This window comes from Mobula birostris, unplaced genomic scaffold, assembly GCF_030028105.1.
Source record: "Mobula birostris isolate sMobBir1 unplaced genomic scaffold, sMobBir1.hap1 scaffold_532, whole genome shotgun sequence".
In the NCBI taxonomy this organism is placed as follows: domain Eukaryota; kingdom Metazoa; phylum Chordata; class Chondrichthyes; order Myliobatiformes; family Myliobatidae; genus Mobula; species Mobula birostris.
Window position 1 is genome coordinate 132,857 of NW_027278264.1, and position 14,669 is coordinate 147,525.

The window sequence follows — 14,669 nt, forward strand, 5'->3', positions numbered from 1 at the left end:
TCACAAGGTGGGTTAACTGAATGAGCCTCTTCACACACATGGAGCAGGTGAACGGCCACTTCCCGCTGTTAGTGTATCTGTGATGGCATGGTTTTCCCTTCACTTTGAGCAGATTAGGTTCCTCTGATTTGCAGAGTAGGAGGTTATCTGTGTACTAGTTGAAGTGTTTCCTTCAATTTTGGAGGGACAATTATCTCCCAATTTGTGTAAAGGAAATTACAGTTCTACTGGATTTGCAAATGCAATATGCAGTTATGGGTGGGCTATTGATGGGAATCCAACTCTTTTGAATTTTGGATTTCCTGTGGTGTAGAAAGATGGGTGAGAATGCACACAAAAAAAAACTGGAAACACCCTTCAGAACAGGCAGCACTGGGAAGGACAACCAGACTTAATGCTTCATCTCAAAGAACCTTTGTTGGAAGTATAAAGGAAACAGGAAGGTATGGGGAAGACAAGTGTGGCTCTATTTGAGAGACAAGAATACATTGCAATGAGAAAGGCAGTCTGATGTAGGAAAATTAATTTACCTGTCTGGAGGGGCTTATGGGATATCCTATATTAAGGGAGTAGGAAATGCTCCCTTGTTTTTTTTTCTGGGGATGGGGTTTATGGAATTTGCTATATTGAGGGAGTAGGAAATACTCCCTTGTTTTTTTTTCTGAATAATTGGTTTGAGATGGAGATCTGTTTTCTCCCGAGTCAAGGGAAATTGGAATACATATTCCGTAAGAAGGAGTTAAATTACATCTAGTTTTTAAAATTATTATAAACAGGTTTGCTCCATCTAACACACGGACACCCCAAACATGACTTGCTCTGCTCACTCACCAGGAACTCCAGTGGCGGCAATGACCGTGTACAATATTTTCTGCACAGTGCCGTACCTAACCCACATTTCAGACATTTTGTCCATCCAGTGATTTGACCCCAGACACCACAGACGATCTCTATGAACAAAATATTAAGTCTGTGATTTGAAATACCACTTAGCCACTCCAAAGTGACAGATTTCAACAGATTTAAAAATAAAGATTTTGAACAAGCCATTACGTCACACGAGTGTAATCCCTGCACTGACAGACTGTGATTAATTTAGTGAATTATTTTAGGTACTATTTGTGCGAGTTGGTTTGTTCCATCAAAGATTTGTGTCTGATTACAGAGGAAAGGATAGTCTTGTATGCAGAGTGAGGGATCTTCACAGGTTTGGAAAACAGGATTCCTTGGTGTGATGTGGAAGTTGATTCCCCTGGCGTACACACAGGGAGATTTCCATGAACCGTGAGGGAGGGGTGTTCTCTAGTGTTTTGGAAGGTGATTTTCTCTGGTGAGGGAAAAGTTGGTTGGTGATTAATGAGGAACATGAATAATCTGATTTGGAAGCAATTAAGTCTCGCAGTGTTTTGGGGATGTGGGTCTTGGTGTGAAGGAAGGGGATTCTCTTGGTGTTAAGTGATGGATTTCTGTGGATGATGGTGAGTGGAGGAAAGCTCTCTGCTGTCTGGCTGGAGGTCATGAGCCTACGAGTGCAAATTAACCATGTTTCTTCACCCATTTCTCATCATCAATTGCCCTGATCCACAGACAGCTACGTGAGATGCTGATAGAGCTGACACCCTGTAAGTACGTCCTGTCTAAGTGCAGAAGATAAACGGAACAGAGAAAGCAGGAAGATGGAAAAGAGTTGATACAGAAGATACTGGATTATGGTCATGCATGTATTATTCCATTCAATGTATTGATGGGGTGGGGATGGTGGTGGGGAATCTGGGACAGTGGGGTAATCTAAGTAAAAAATGCATAATTATCCATGCAGTCTTTCTTCTGCATTTCCTACATCTTTTTGATAAACAAGTTATTTTTTTTCCAATTTTAAAGTAAATTCTATTATTAAACCACATATATGTTACCATAAACAATCCTGAGATTTACTTTCTTGCATATCAATAGAATAACAATCATAACCAAATCAATGAAAGACCGCCCAACTAAGGTGTTCACCAGAATGCAGAAGACAACAAACTGTGTAAATACAAAATGAAGAGATGATCATAATAAATAAAAACGTGCTGAATATTGAAAACATGAGATGAAGAGCTCTTGAAAATGTATCAATTGGTTCAGGAAACATTTCACTGATGGAGGAGGTGAAGTTGAGTAAAGTTATCCCCTTTGGTGCAAGAGCCTGATGGTTGAAGGGTGGTAACTGTTTCTGAACCTGTCCTTGATGTTAGGTGTTCCTGTTGACAGCGGCAGCTTTCCTGCCATAGCACTTCATGTAGATGTGCAGAATAGCTGGGAGGCCTTTATCGCTGACTGATTAGGCTGTATCCTTTACTTTTTGTAGGATTTTTTGTTCAAGTACATAGGTGCTTCCATTCTGCAAAGGCCAGTAAGTTGTCAATGATGGAATGCAAGGACAGATGCATTCATGACATTCTTATCTGTTTCAGTAATTGTTTCTGCATCTGTTGATACAAGGCATATGTTCCCACTTTACTTCAGTGTGACATTATGCTCATTTATCTACGTTGTGAAAGTCAATGTAGTAAAGACACAGAATAATGCACAAATGTTTCCAGATAACTTTATGACAATGGGAACCAATCTAAACAGATTGCAGATAACATAATATATGGTGGCCATGTCCATCGGTAGGATAGTCTTGGGTTACAGGATGATATTGATTACTGGGGAAAATCGACAGAAAAACTTGCCCAACTCTTCTTGAACTCTCCCTCCCATCCCCTGCATGATCACGGACTCCTTGGTTAATGGTTTTGGCTGTTAAGAAAAAAAAAGTTGGCAACCCCGGTCTACATGATAATTTCTCCATAATTTTATCAAGTTCTATCAAGATTTCTCTCAGCCCCGAGCATTCCAATAAAAGCCCATGATTGTTGAAACTCTAAACTCTGTTTATAAACCTTGGGGCAGGCAACATCCTGGTAAATCTTACCTGTACATTTTGAAAGTCACCTTAGGAAGATCGGAATTGCACAACTGTATTCCAAGTGGAAACCGGAATGTTTCATGGAGCTGCTGTTGACCTTCTCCAACCAATAATGACAGGCGTGTCAATAAAAACAGGCCTTCACCATTTTGTTGACTTGCATACCTTTGTTCACTTTTAACCTATTCTAAAATCAAACTGAACTCTTCCTGCATGGTCATTAAATGTTTAATGGGGTAGTAAGTCTGGAATTTGATTGTAAATAAGATGGGGCACCAGAAAACTGATTGAATGAGGATGAACCAATCAGGATGGATGGACGACGGAGACCATGCTGTCTCCCATTTTTGGGGATATGCTCCCATGGTGGAAGGGGTGGGGTAGGTTAAGCATCTGCTACTCGTTGTCCAAGGGTGACCTGCAGACTAGAGAAGGGAAGGAGCACATCAGGAAGAAGCGTGTGGGGTTCAAGTTTAGGGGTTCAGGCTCAGGTGTTGTAGGAAGGATCTTTGTTTCGTCAGCCACTCCTGTCACCACTCACAGTCCTGGCAGTGAGGCAGTGGGATACATGTGCTTAAACACCTGGGAGGGTAGCGGATAACAGTCTATTAATCCCGAGCTTCTAAATAATCTGGAATAAACCAGCAATGGCAGACAAGAAGATCAATGCGCCTTGATGTACCTTGCAAGATTGGTTTATTGTTGACACCTGTACCGAGGGACAGTGACAGTCTTGTCTTGAGTACCGTACACAACAATCAGAACACTACACTGTGCACTGCGGTAGAACAAGGTAAATCAATAACAGAACGCAGAATCGAGTATAACTGCCTCAGATAAAGAGATAAAGTGCAGTGCAGTTAAACAATAACGATATTGTGGCGCATTGGACGGCAACTTGTTAAACGGCAATACGGAGTCGAACAGCGGTTCCCGCCACGACTCAAAGTTTCTTCTCATCGAGGTCGTCCGAGTGCGCGCTCCTGTCACAGAATCTTCTCGGAGCCAGCAAAGCGCTGGATCACTCAAACCATCTCCAGGCTGTAAATCGCAGCCTTTACCTGTCCCAGAAACACATTAAAGATAAAAAAAAAACAGACATAAAAGAAGTAAAAAATATATATATATTCGTGTCCTATGAGAGAGATGTCGACCGAGAGAGCGTCTCTCCAGCATTTGTGTCTGTTTTGGAAGAAGATGGTTGGATTCTAATCCAGGATCATTCCTCCCCCGAAGTCCAGTGCGGATGCCACTACATCACTGGCCAGATGGACAATAAGGTGCAAGATGCTAATCCAGTACATTGAGGTCGAGTCCATCTAGTTATAGTAGGGATATTCTTATCGCATAAGAATATTATAAAACATAATCATGGTCCTTATAACAGACTGTCCATGAGCCTGGCAGTGTGAGCTTTCAGGCTTTGGTATCTTCTGTCCGGTTAGAGGGGAGACAGGATGTCCGGGGTGAGTGATTATACTGGCTGCTCTACAAGGCAGTGGGAAGTGAAGACCGAGTCCACGGAGGGGAGATTGGTTTCCGTGACATGCTGAGATGTGGTCGTAACCCTCTGCAGTTTCTCACAGTCACAGGAGGAGTATTTTGCTGTACCAAGCCATGATATCAGGATGCTTTCCGCCAAGGTCAAGGTGGACGTGGCTACAGGGGTGTGGGCTGCCACATTTACCTGTCTGGATAGGGGGAGGAAATCGCAATGTGGTCCCACAGATGTCTCCACGGCCTGTGGTGGGGAGGTGGGTGATCTTACGTCTGGCTCTGTGTATGAACCTCTCAGTCCACGACGGGAGTCCAGCTCCTTGTGTTCGAGGGAGGAAGTGCTGTGGCCATTCACTTCGGCTGATCACTGTATCCACCTGTCCGGGTGCAGAACAAACATCCTCCAGCAGTTCTCCCACCTATTGCTTGTCGGGACATCGCAGACTCAGCCCACCCGTAGGTTCCTCTTGACCGGAAAACTCTGGTTTTCTATAGAACTCTGGTCAGATTGCACGTGGGGTATTGCACTTAGTTTCGGTCGCTCCATATCAGATGGATGCCGAGGATTTGGAAAAGGCATAGAAGAGGTTGTAATGAGGACCTTTAGGAGGAGATCTAGAAGGTGGAGTTGCACAAAGTTGGATTGTTCTTTCCGGAGTGGTGGGAGCCAAGGGGAGAACTGAGAGGATCATTGTTGTCATAAAAGGAAGTGATGTTACAGCTTTATCAATCTCTGGTTAGGTTGCATCTGGAGTTTGCAGTCGCCCCATTACAAGAAGGAGGCCAAGGCTTTGGAGAGGGGAAAGAAGAGGTTTATAGGGAGGAGATCTATAAGGAGGATTTGCAAGAACTTGTGTTATTCTTTCCAGAATGGCAGCTACCAAGGGGAGATAGAGAGGCCTATAGGAGTCATAAATGCGGTAGGCAACTGTGATCTTTCTCACAATATCAAAATACCGTATAACAGAGGACACGCAGTTAAGGTGAGAGAGGAAAATGTTCAAAGGAGGTCTGCGGAGAAATGTTTAATATAAAACAAAGCTGAGAGTTGCGGTTTCTGGAATGTATTTCTAGCTTGGTAGTGAAGGCAGTGGTGTGTTTCAGATTCTGTGATAGACAAACAAACACACAGAGAAAGGACAGATATAGACAACACGCAGGCAGGATGATTAGTATAATTAGGCATCATCGGCTAAATCATATCAACCCAACATCACAGACTGAATTGTCTCTTCCTGTCCTACAATGTCTAACTGGAGAAATAATCACTGATGAGGGAAATTTATTTTCCACTTCATGTTGAATATCAGTTCCTTCATTCTGAGTCTGTGACCGATGGTAATAGAATTCTCATTCAGGGGAAACGTCCTCCCAGCCATCGGTCCAAATTATCTGGAAGAATCCATCAATTCTCCTCACAATTCCAGAAAATACAGGCCTAGCTCATTCACTCTCCCCTCAGACAGACAGCTTGCTATCTCTTGAAGCAGTCAAGTCAGTGTGAGGAACTGTGATTAGACCTGGAAATAATATTCAATGTGCATTCAGGCAGAGGGATTAGTTTAATGAGGCTTAATTACATCAGCCCAACATCACAGACCAAATAGCCTTCTCCTTTCCTGCACTGTTGTATGTTTTAACTGGAGAAAGAATCACTGATTAAGGACATTTGTTTTCCACTCCTTCCTGAATATCCGTTCCTTCATTCTGGGGCTGTGACACATGGTATTAAAATTATCATTCAGGGGAAACATTCTCCCTGCAATTGGTCTGAATGACCTGAAATAAGCCAGCAATTCTGCTCACAATTCCGGAGAATACAGATTCAGTCTCCCCGCACGCAGCAAGTGTGTCCTCCCAGGAACGAGACCTGTCAGCGTGAGGAATAGTCTCCGCACCCTCTCTTCAATAGGGATAACTTTCCCAAGGAAATGCGGCAAAACCTGGAACTAATATTCAACGTACATTCTCACCACACCCTGTAGGACCCTCCCAGTCAGACATCTCTATACCTCTTCTCCAATCCTCCTGTATCACGGCACAGAATATCATTTGGCTCCCTAATTATTTGCAATACGTGAATGTTAACTATTAGTGATTTGTTGACGAGGACTGTCGGGTCCCTATGAACCGGTCACTCTGTCCCCATGTAAATGTGGATTTTCTAGTTTGTTCCTCTGGGAATGAATGGCCTCGCATTCCCCCATATTCTGTCTGTCTGCCACATCTTCACTCTGTCACTTCTGTCTGCATCCCCAAACTCTCGCTGCGCCCTTCTCAAACCTTGCCTTTCAGCTCTGTACAACAGCCAACAGGGATATAATAAAGTTGGTCCTCACATCCAAATCGCCAATGTAGACTATGAACAGCTGGGGTCTCAGCCACAAACCCTGAGTCACCTAAATTTTGAACGTGTTCCATTTACTTCCTCTATCTGACCTTCACCTACTGACTAATTCTCACACAGGCATAGTGTCCCGAACCCCATGTGCTTATCCGATCCTTTCTTAGGTTCTTCTAATACCACATTCATCAGCTCTCAATTAAACGTCTGTTTGTCCAATCCTGAGTCCACACTGACTCTGCCAGCCCCAGTGAGTATTTGGGGATTTGGTCTGTGTCTCTACCTGTAAGATACTGGTATAGAATACAATGGGAATATTACCCATCTGTGGTTCAGTGTAACCGTTGTATTGGTGACCTGTGTCGGGATCTTGGGTTCAGTGTGGGACTGAATCTGAATATCTCTGCTGTCTGAAACTGTGGAACTGATGAGCTGTTGGTGTCTCTGTGCTCTGTAACGTACCTTCTGTGTCAGACAAGAGCGGCTGATCTGGTGCCTCGACAGGAGGGAATATCATAGTTGATTGCAGTTTGTTTTTTCCTGTGGGTATGAGAAAGAAACTCGGTCAGTGAGGGAGAGGTAAATGTCATGTGGTTCTGTGAAGCGGCCATTGCAGCCTGTGCCATTGTCAGTCTGTCGGTCTGACTCTCTCTCTCTCTTTCACACATATATAACATTGCATCTGATGCTTGTCTTTCTTTCATTCACTTTCAGCCATCCTGCGTCGATTCACCTCCCAATTTATTAGATTATGAAGACATGCAGTCCTCTTTTACTGTCATTTAGTAATGCATGCATTAAGAAAGGATACAATATTTCCTCCGGTGTGATATCACAAAACACAGGACAAGCCAAGACTGGAAAAAACTGACAAAACTGCAGAATTATAACATATAGTTACAGCAGTGCAACAATACTGTAACTTGATGAAGAAGCCCATGTGCACAGTAAAAGTTCAACGTCTCTCAAATGTACCTCATCTCACGCAGACGGGAGAAGGAAGAAAAACTCTCCCTGCCATGCCCGATCACAATCCGTCTCTGAGTCATCCGAAAGCTTCGAGCCTCCGAATCAGCTCTCCGACACCAAGTACTGAGCGCCATCTCTGTACGAACGATTCGACCTCAATCTCGGTCGCCAACAGCAGGCAAAGCCGGGGATTTTGAGGTCTTCCCTCCGGAAGATTCCCGACCGCGCCGTAACAACAGCAGCGAGCGAGCGCTTCTGAAATTTCTCCAGATGTTCCCCTGTGCTTTCACGTCCGTCTCCATCAAATCAGAATTTGGAGTCCTGTTTTTAATATTTAAGTGGTCTTCTCATTCCTTTGCCGATCGAAGCATTTCTTCGTAATTTTCATTTGATGCTCTTAAACGCCTATTACATCAGTAACATGTCAACATTCTTGAGCTTTGCCAGCACTTTGCATGTGTTGCCTTGAATTTCCAGCATCTGCAGATTATCTCATGTTTTGTACATCAGCATTGTGGTCATCTGATCGCCGCCATCTTGTGTGTGTGTGTGTGTGTGTGTGTGTGTGTGTGTTTGGCCAGGATGATGTTGAAAGTGCAAAACCGCAGGGACAGAAGTTGGGAGTTGGACGTGTCATTGACCTCTGTTTACAAATGGATAATTAGCGAAGACAAAATTGAAATCTGTAAATGTGGCTGCTTCGGGTCTTTGTCAATAGAACTCCGACATTCTTTTCAATAGAACACACATAAATGTTGCTGTTGAATGCAGCTGGCCAGGCAGCATCTCTAGGAAGAGGTACAGTCGATGTTTCAGGCCGAGACCCTTCGTCATGACTAACTAAATGAAGAGCTAATAAGAGATTTGAAAGTGGGAGGGGGAGGGGGAGATCCAAAATGATAGGAGAAGACAGGAGGGGGAGGGATGGCGCCAAGAGCTGGACAGGTGATTGGCAAAGGGGATATGAGAGGATCATGGGACAGGAGGCCTAGGGAGAAAGAAGTGCGGGACGGGGAAGCCCAGAGGATGGACAAGGGGTATAGTGAGAGGGACTGAGGGGGAAAAAGTAGAGAGGGAAAAATAATGTGTGTATATAAATAGATAAATAACGGACGGGGTACGAGGGAGAGCTAGGGGATTAGCGGAAGTTTGAGAAGTCAATGTTCATGCCATCAGGTTGGAGGCTACCCAGACGAAATATAAGGTGTTGTTCCTCCAACCTGAGTGTGGCTTTATCTTTACAGTAGAGGAGGCCGGGGATAGACAAATCAGAATGGGAATGGGACGTGGAATTAAAATGTGTGGCCACTGGGAGCTCCTGCTTTCTCTGGTGGACAGAGCGTAGGTGTTCAGCGAAATAATCTCCCAGTCTGCGTCGGGTCTCACCAACATATAGATGGCCGCATCGGGAGCACCGGACGCAGTATATCACCCCAGCCGACTGACAGGTGAAGTGTCGCCTCACCTGGAAGGACTGTCTGGGGTCCTGAATGGTAGTGAGGGAGGAAGTGTAAGAGCATGTGTAGCACTTGTTCTGCTTACAAGGATAAGTACCAGGAGGGAGATCGTGGGGACGGATGGGGGCCGGGGGGGGGGGGGACGAATGGACAAGGGAGTCGTGTAGGGAGCGATCCCTGCAGAAAGCAGAGAGTGGAGGGCGGGGGGAGAGGGAAAGATGTGCTTAGTGGTGGAATCCCGTCGGAGGTGGCGGAAGTTACGGAGAATTATATGTTGGATCCGGAGGCTGGTGGGGTGGTAGGTGAGGACGAGGGGAACCCTATTCCTAGTTGGGTGGCGGGAAGATGGAGTGAGAGCAGATGTGTGTGAAATGGGGGAGATGCGTTTGAGAGCAGAGTTGATGGTGGAGGAAGGGAACCCCCTTTCTTTAAAAAAGGAGGACATCTCCTTCATCCTGGAATGAAAAGCCTCATCCTGAGAGCAGATGCGGCGGAGACGGAGGAATTGCGAGAAGAGACAGGGTGAGAAGAGGAATAGTCCAGATAGCTGTGAGAGTCAGCAGGGTTGTTTCCACTGCCACATGTCCAGTCCTGGTATTCAGCATTCTCGGAATGGAATCGAAACCAGCCTCTGTGGATTCTGAAATCTGGATCTAAAAATAAACTGCTGTAGGATTCATCGATAGACCTCAGTGGGTCACGCAGATTTCCTTTCCCGAGGTGAGTACCGCTGAGGTAATGCCTAGGAATTTAGAAGTGCTTGTCTTCAGTCGGCTGAATATTGACATCAGAGACAATGAATGGTGTTGAATTACCATGTTTATTCAAGTGACTGTTGTCAGTTCGTCAGCGGCATAACCGTATCTCTGGAGACTGATCCTTTGTATAAATCAGAGCCGGTTTGAATGCATTAGCTCAGAGTTGCTGAAGGAGCTGTGAGTTCAGAAGCAAGACAATTGGCAGATTATTACTGAAATGGGGTATCCAGTCCTTTTACGGATAGGAGAAGTTTACTATCCATTTATTTCAGCCTTTGGAATTCCCGGTAAGCCGCAGAATCGGCTGCCGTTGGTGGGAATTGAAGTTAAATGCCAACGTTGTAATCGTTTCTGTCGCTGGTTTCCACGGTCACATGTTCAGTCCTAGTGTTCGGCATTCTCGGAATGGAATCGAAACCAGCCACTGTGGATTCTGATGTCTGGATCTAAAAATAAAACGCTGTAGAAATCATCGGTGGACCTCAGTGGGGCAGGCGGATTTCTTCCAGCGGTTTGTGTTTCAATGATGTAATGCTCGGGTCTCTGTGCTTTTGGTCTCGAAGCAGCTACACTGCATTTGCCAATATTGTGTTTATACTGCTGTGGAGATGATAACAATTGATTGTCTGCATTGGTATGTCAGCGGTCGTGTGAGGTACGTGTAATGATCAAACCATCGATTAGTGATAACGATTTAGGAAATGTGATGAGTTCTATGCTGCAGCATGGAACTTGAGGATTTTTAGTAAATGTGTGCGGTGTGACAGAAAATAAAACAGTTGATGGACAACACAATGACGTCGCTGCTGATCAATACTGTGAAGTGTATTCTATCATATCCACATCTGACCCCTCTACAGACATTGCACTGCGTCACCGAGTCTGCTACTGGACGTTGAATCCCTCTCCCCGGCTTCCCTGTGATGGATTCAGTCGGAGGCTTCGAGTATATCTGTGAGACTGTATCAGTCTACGCTGTGACTGCTGCCTCGGACAATGTTCTGTTGTAAAATCAGCGAGGTGAGAAATGCTGGAATAGGGAACAAACACGGGGCATGCTGGAGGCACAAAGTAGCATCTATAGAAAGAGAAAGTCGTGTCACAGGGGCTCTCTGTAAACAGTTCAAACAAAATACACGCTAACTGCTTTCCCACATATTCTATTTTGCCTGGATGAGTGGTTCCGGGATTTCCTGTTTCTGTTTCGTCCTTCGGCTATTCTGTCGCTGACAGGGAGTTGCATGGAAGTTGATGATTGTCTAATGCCAGAATCCCGCCATCAGCGTCCAGATTTATTAATTTCATTCATATCAGACGCGGATGACGCCGATAGAAAATGTTTCAACCAGTACTGACTCTGAGGTTACCTTGCTTTATCTTTCCGCTGCCTCTTCACATTTTGGTCATCAGAAAGGAATCTGAATTCAAATCATTTGGCTTTATTTTTATGCATAAACTCAGTCAGCTCTTCGACATTTCTTCACCCTTCTACCGCTAAATGCGGCATTAAAGTCCAAATATTACATGATCCCCGAAAACTGCTGCATTGGGTTCTGCTCAGTTTTTTCTCAATTTGCTATTTCCTGTCTCTCTTCCAGCGAACCTGGTGGCGATCGTAATCCTTTCCCGGGGGAAGTGCGGTCTCTCCAAATGTGTTACTCGCTACCTGGTGGGAATGGCAGCGGCCGATCTCCTGGTCGTTATCTCGCAACCGCTGCTGATGTGGACTGCTTGGATTTATTTTCCACAATCATTCCTGTTCATTACTCCTGTGTGCAGTCTCGCCAGATGGTTGATTTTTGCGAGCGCTGCGAACTCTGTCTGGCTAACGGTCGCTTTCACCGTCGATCGATTTATGGCTATTTGCTGTCAGAAGCTGAAAACAAAATACTGCACCGAGAGAACGGCGGCTGTGGTTATCGGGTCAGTGAGTGTGTTGGCCTGTTTGGGGAGTATCCCCTGGGGCTTTACTTCTGAACCTCTTGTAATAATTGATGGTGTTCCCTGGTATTGTGTTCTTACATCGAGCTACAAATACTCTCCTTCTTGGGCGGTATTTGAGTTGTTTCACCGCATTTTTACCCCTTGTGTCCCATTCTTTCTGATTTTGTTGTTCAATATTCTGACAGCCAGGCGGATTCTTGCGGCCAGTCAAGCCCGCAGGGGACTCCGGGGACAAAAGAGTGGAGAGAATGACAAGGACCGGAAGATGGAGAACCGACGCAAATCCATCGTTTTGCTCTTCAGCATAACCGGTAGTTTCATACTGTTGTGGGGAACACGTTTGGTATTTTATATCTATCAACGGATTTCAATGAGTTTTGTTTATTATTCTGTCATGAATCCTGTTTACATTGTAGAAGAGACATCGGGAATGCTGGAAATTCTCAGTTCCTGCACCAACACGTGTATTTACGCCCTGACTCAGAGCAAATTCCGAGAGGACCTCAAGAATGCGGTGATATACCCACTGAACTGGATTTTGAAACTCATTAAACGATATAAATAAATGCTGTGCAGTAGTACAATTCAGCTGCTTTCATGTCCCTATTCTGTACTCCCACTTGTGAGCAAACGGAAACGGTATGATGAACACAGTTACTGAAGGTTGTCTGCCTGAATAGTTAGATGTTCACTCTTTTCCAAAGTTGCTCCCTATCTGCTCAGTTGTTCCAGCATTTTGTGTGTGTTGCCTTACAGATACAAAACGGCTATTTACAGCCGATCCCGACGGTACCCTAGCCTCAGCATCCCAGAAAAATCCCCTTTGCATCTCACCCTCGCCATGCTGAAATTGAATGTTGAGGCGAACCTGTCACTCCTTCTTCCCAATTCGGACAAAACTGTCTGTTTTTGGAGTATAATTTCGTCACTATCAATTCTCCTGTTCTCATCATTACCCTTCCTTTCCTTCACGCTCCTTTTCGCCTCTGTCTCTACGTGTAGTTTTCCTTTTGTTTTCCCGTTTGAACTAATTTCCAGTAACAGAATTTTAGCTTTCAGAGAAAGAGTTGCCGGGGGGGGGGGGGGTGGATGGGGGGGCGGAGGTGGTGGTTGGGTGGAAGAGGAGATGCTGTGAACCTAAGAACAAAAGACACAGTGAAGAGAAATGGGAACTGATGTGGTCTAATCCTACACAAAGTGCTGGAGAAAAGCTTCAGCAAGCTCAGGCAGCGGGACTGGAGAGAGAGAGAGAGAGAGAGAGAGAGAGAGAGAGAGAGAGAGAGGAAGGGAGAGGGAGAGGGAGAGGGAGAGGGAGAGAGGGAGAGGGGAGAGGAAGAGGGAGAGGGAGAGGGAGAGAGAGAGAGAGAGAATCCAATTCTGCTGAAGAGTCTACAATTTACTCTTTTCCATAGATGCTACCTGGTCTGCAGAACTCTGCAGGCATTTTAGATTTGTAGAATCCGCAGAATGTCTTTTGTTTATGTTTGGTCTAATCCTAGTCAGTGTCAATGAGATGTTTGGCTGTGCCAACACAGACCCGACCCTGGACAAAGAACAGGTGTATAATGGTTGAAAAGGACAGCGTTGCAGAAACAGACACTTGATAATTAATGGAACAAAGCCTCAGTTAATTTTGAACTCATGCAACTGGAAAATTGGAGGATCTCTCTAAACAAACGCGATCGGGGATATTATTGTTTATACAATTAGAAAGGTGGTGAAAATAGCAGCAGTTTGTATTTAGATATTACATACTCCAGATGAAACTGAATTGAGGAATCAATCTGAATCATTCAATGGTTGGTCCGTGATGTCAATTAATGTTCATTGTGAGGGGGTGATATCTAAATATAAACTCTAAATGTAAGCTTGGTTAAGACGGGTAATAGGTAGTGAGGATAATCCTGTTAATTGTATAACCATGACTCCTGGCATTAATGGAGGCTAAATCTTTGAAGGGAATTCTTCACAATAGGTTTGACAAATATTTGTAGAAGCATAATTAGAGACAGTCAAATGGTTTTGTGAGGGGAAGATCATGCCTTACGCACCTGAATGACTTTCTGAGGGGTTGACAAAACAAAGGCTAGAGTGGTGGACGCTGTGTGTATGGAATTGAGTGAGACGCTTGACAAGAGCCCCTGCAATAGATTCACCCAGAACGTCGGGAGGCATGGGACTGATGGAAACTCAGCTGCCTGGGTTTAGACTTATCTTGCCCAGTGAGTATGGGACTGGCAGTAGATGGGGAATTTCCAGGAGATCTGATTTTTCTCATATTTGTAAATGACTTGAAAGAGGAAGTGGATATGTAGGTTAGTAACTTGCAGTTTGAACCTCCACGTAGCGTAGCGCTTAGAATCCGACTATTCCAGCTCGGGGCACTGGAAATCGGAGTTCAATGCCGGTGTTTTTCTGGAAGGAGTTCGTACAAAATCCCCGTGTTTTTTATGGGTTTTCTGCCAAGTTAAAAAAGGAAGCAAAACTTAGTGATTAGGCTCGGGCAACATTGAGGTTGCTGGGCGCGGCGGCTCATTGTTCTTCGCTTCATCTCTAAATGAATCAAGGACACCTATGTGCTGTAGCTGTGGATAGCGTAGAATTTCATCATAGGTTACAATGGGACATCGACACGGTGTAGAGCTGGGCTACGATGTAGCAGATGGACTTCCATGAGTAACAGTACGAGCTGATACACAATAAAAATTTAAACTGGATTACAGAGTACAAATGGCAGATTTTAT

General features: G+C 44.8%; 1 long non-coding RNA gene across 2 annotated transcripts; it reads left to right on the forward strand.

Moving 5' to 3' along the window:
• The first annotated feature begins 9,958 nt into the window (after positions 1 to 9,958).
• On the forward strand, positions 9,959 to 12,511 carry LOC140193362 (uncharacterized). 2 transcript variants are annotated; one of them, XR_011884757.1, is made up of 3 exons: positions 9,959 to 10,636; positions 11,580 to 11,904; positions 12,111 to 12,511. It is a non-coding gene; the product is annotated as an uncharacterized lncRNA (long non-coding RNA). The 2 variants fall into 2 exon arrangements; XR_011884756.1 differs by having other exon boundaries at positions 11,580 to 12,511.
• Positions 12,512 to 14,669: the final 2,158 nt, after the last annotated feature.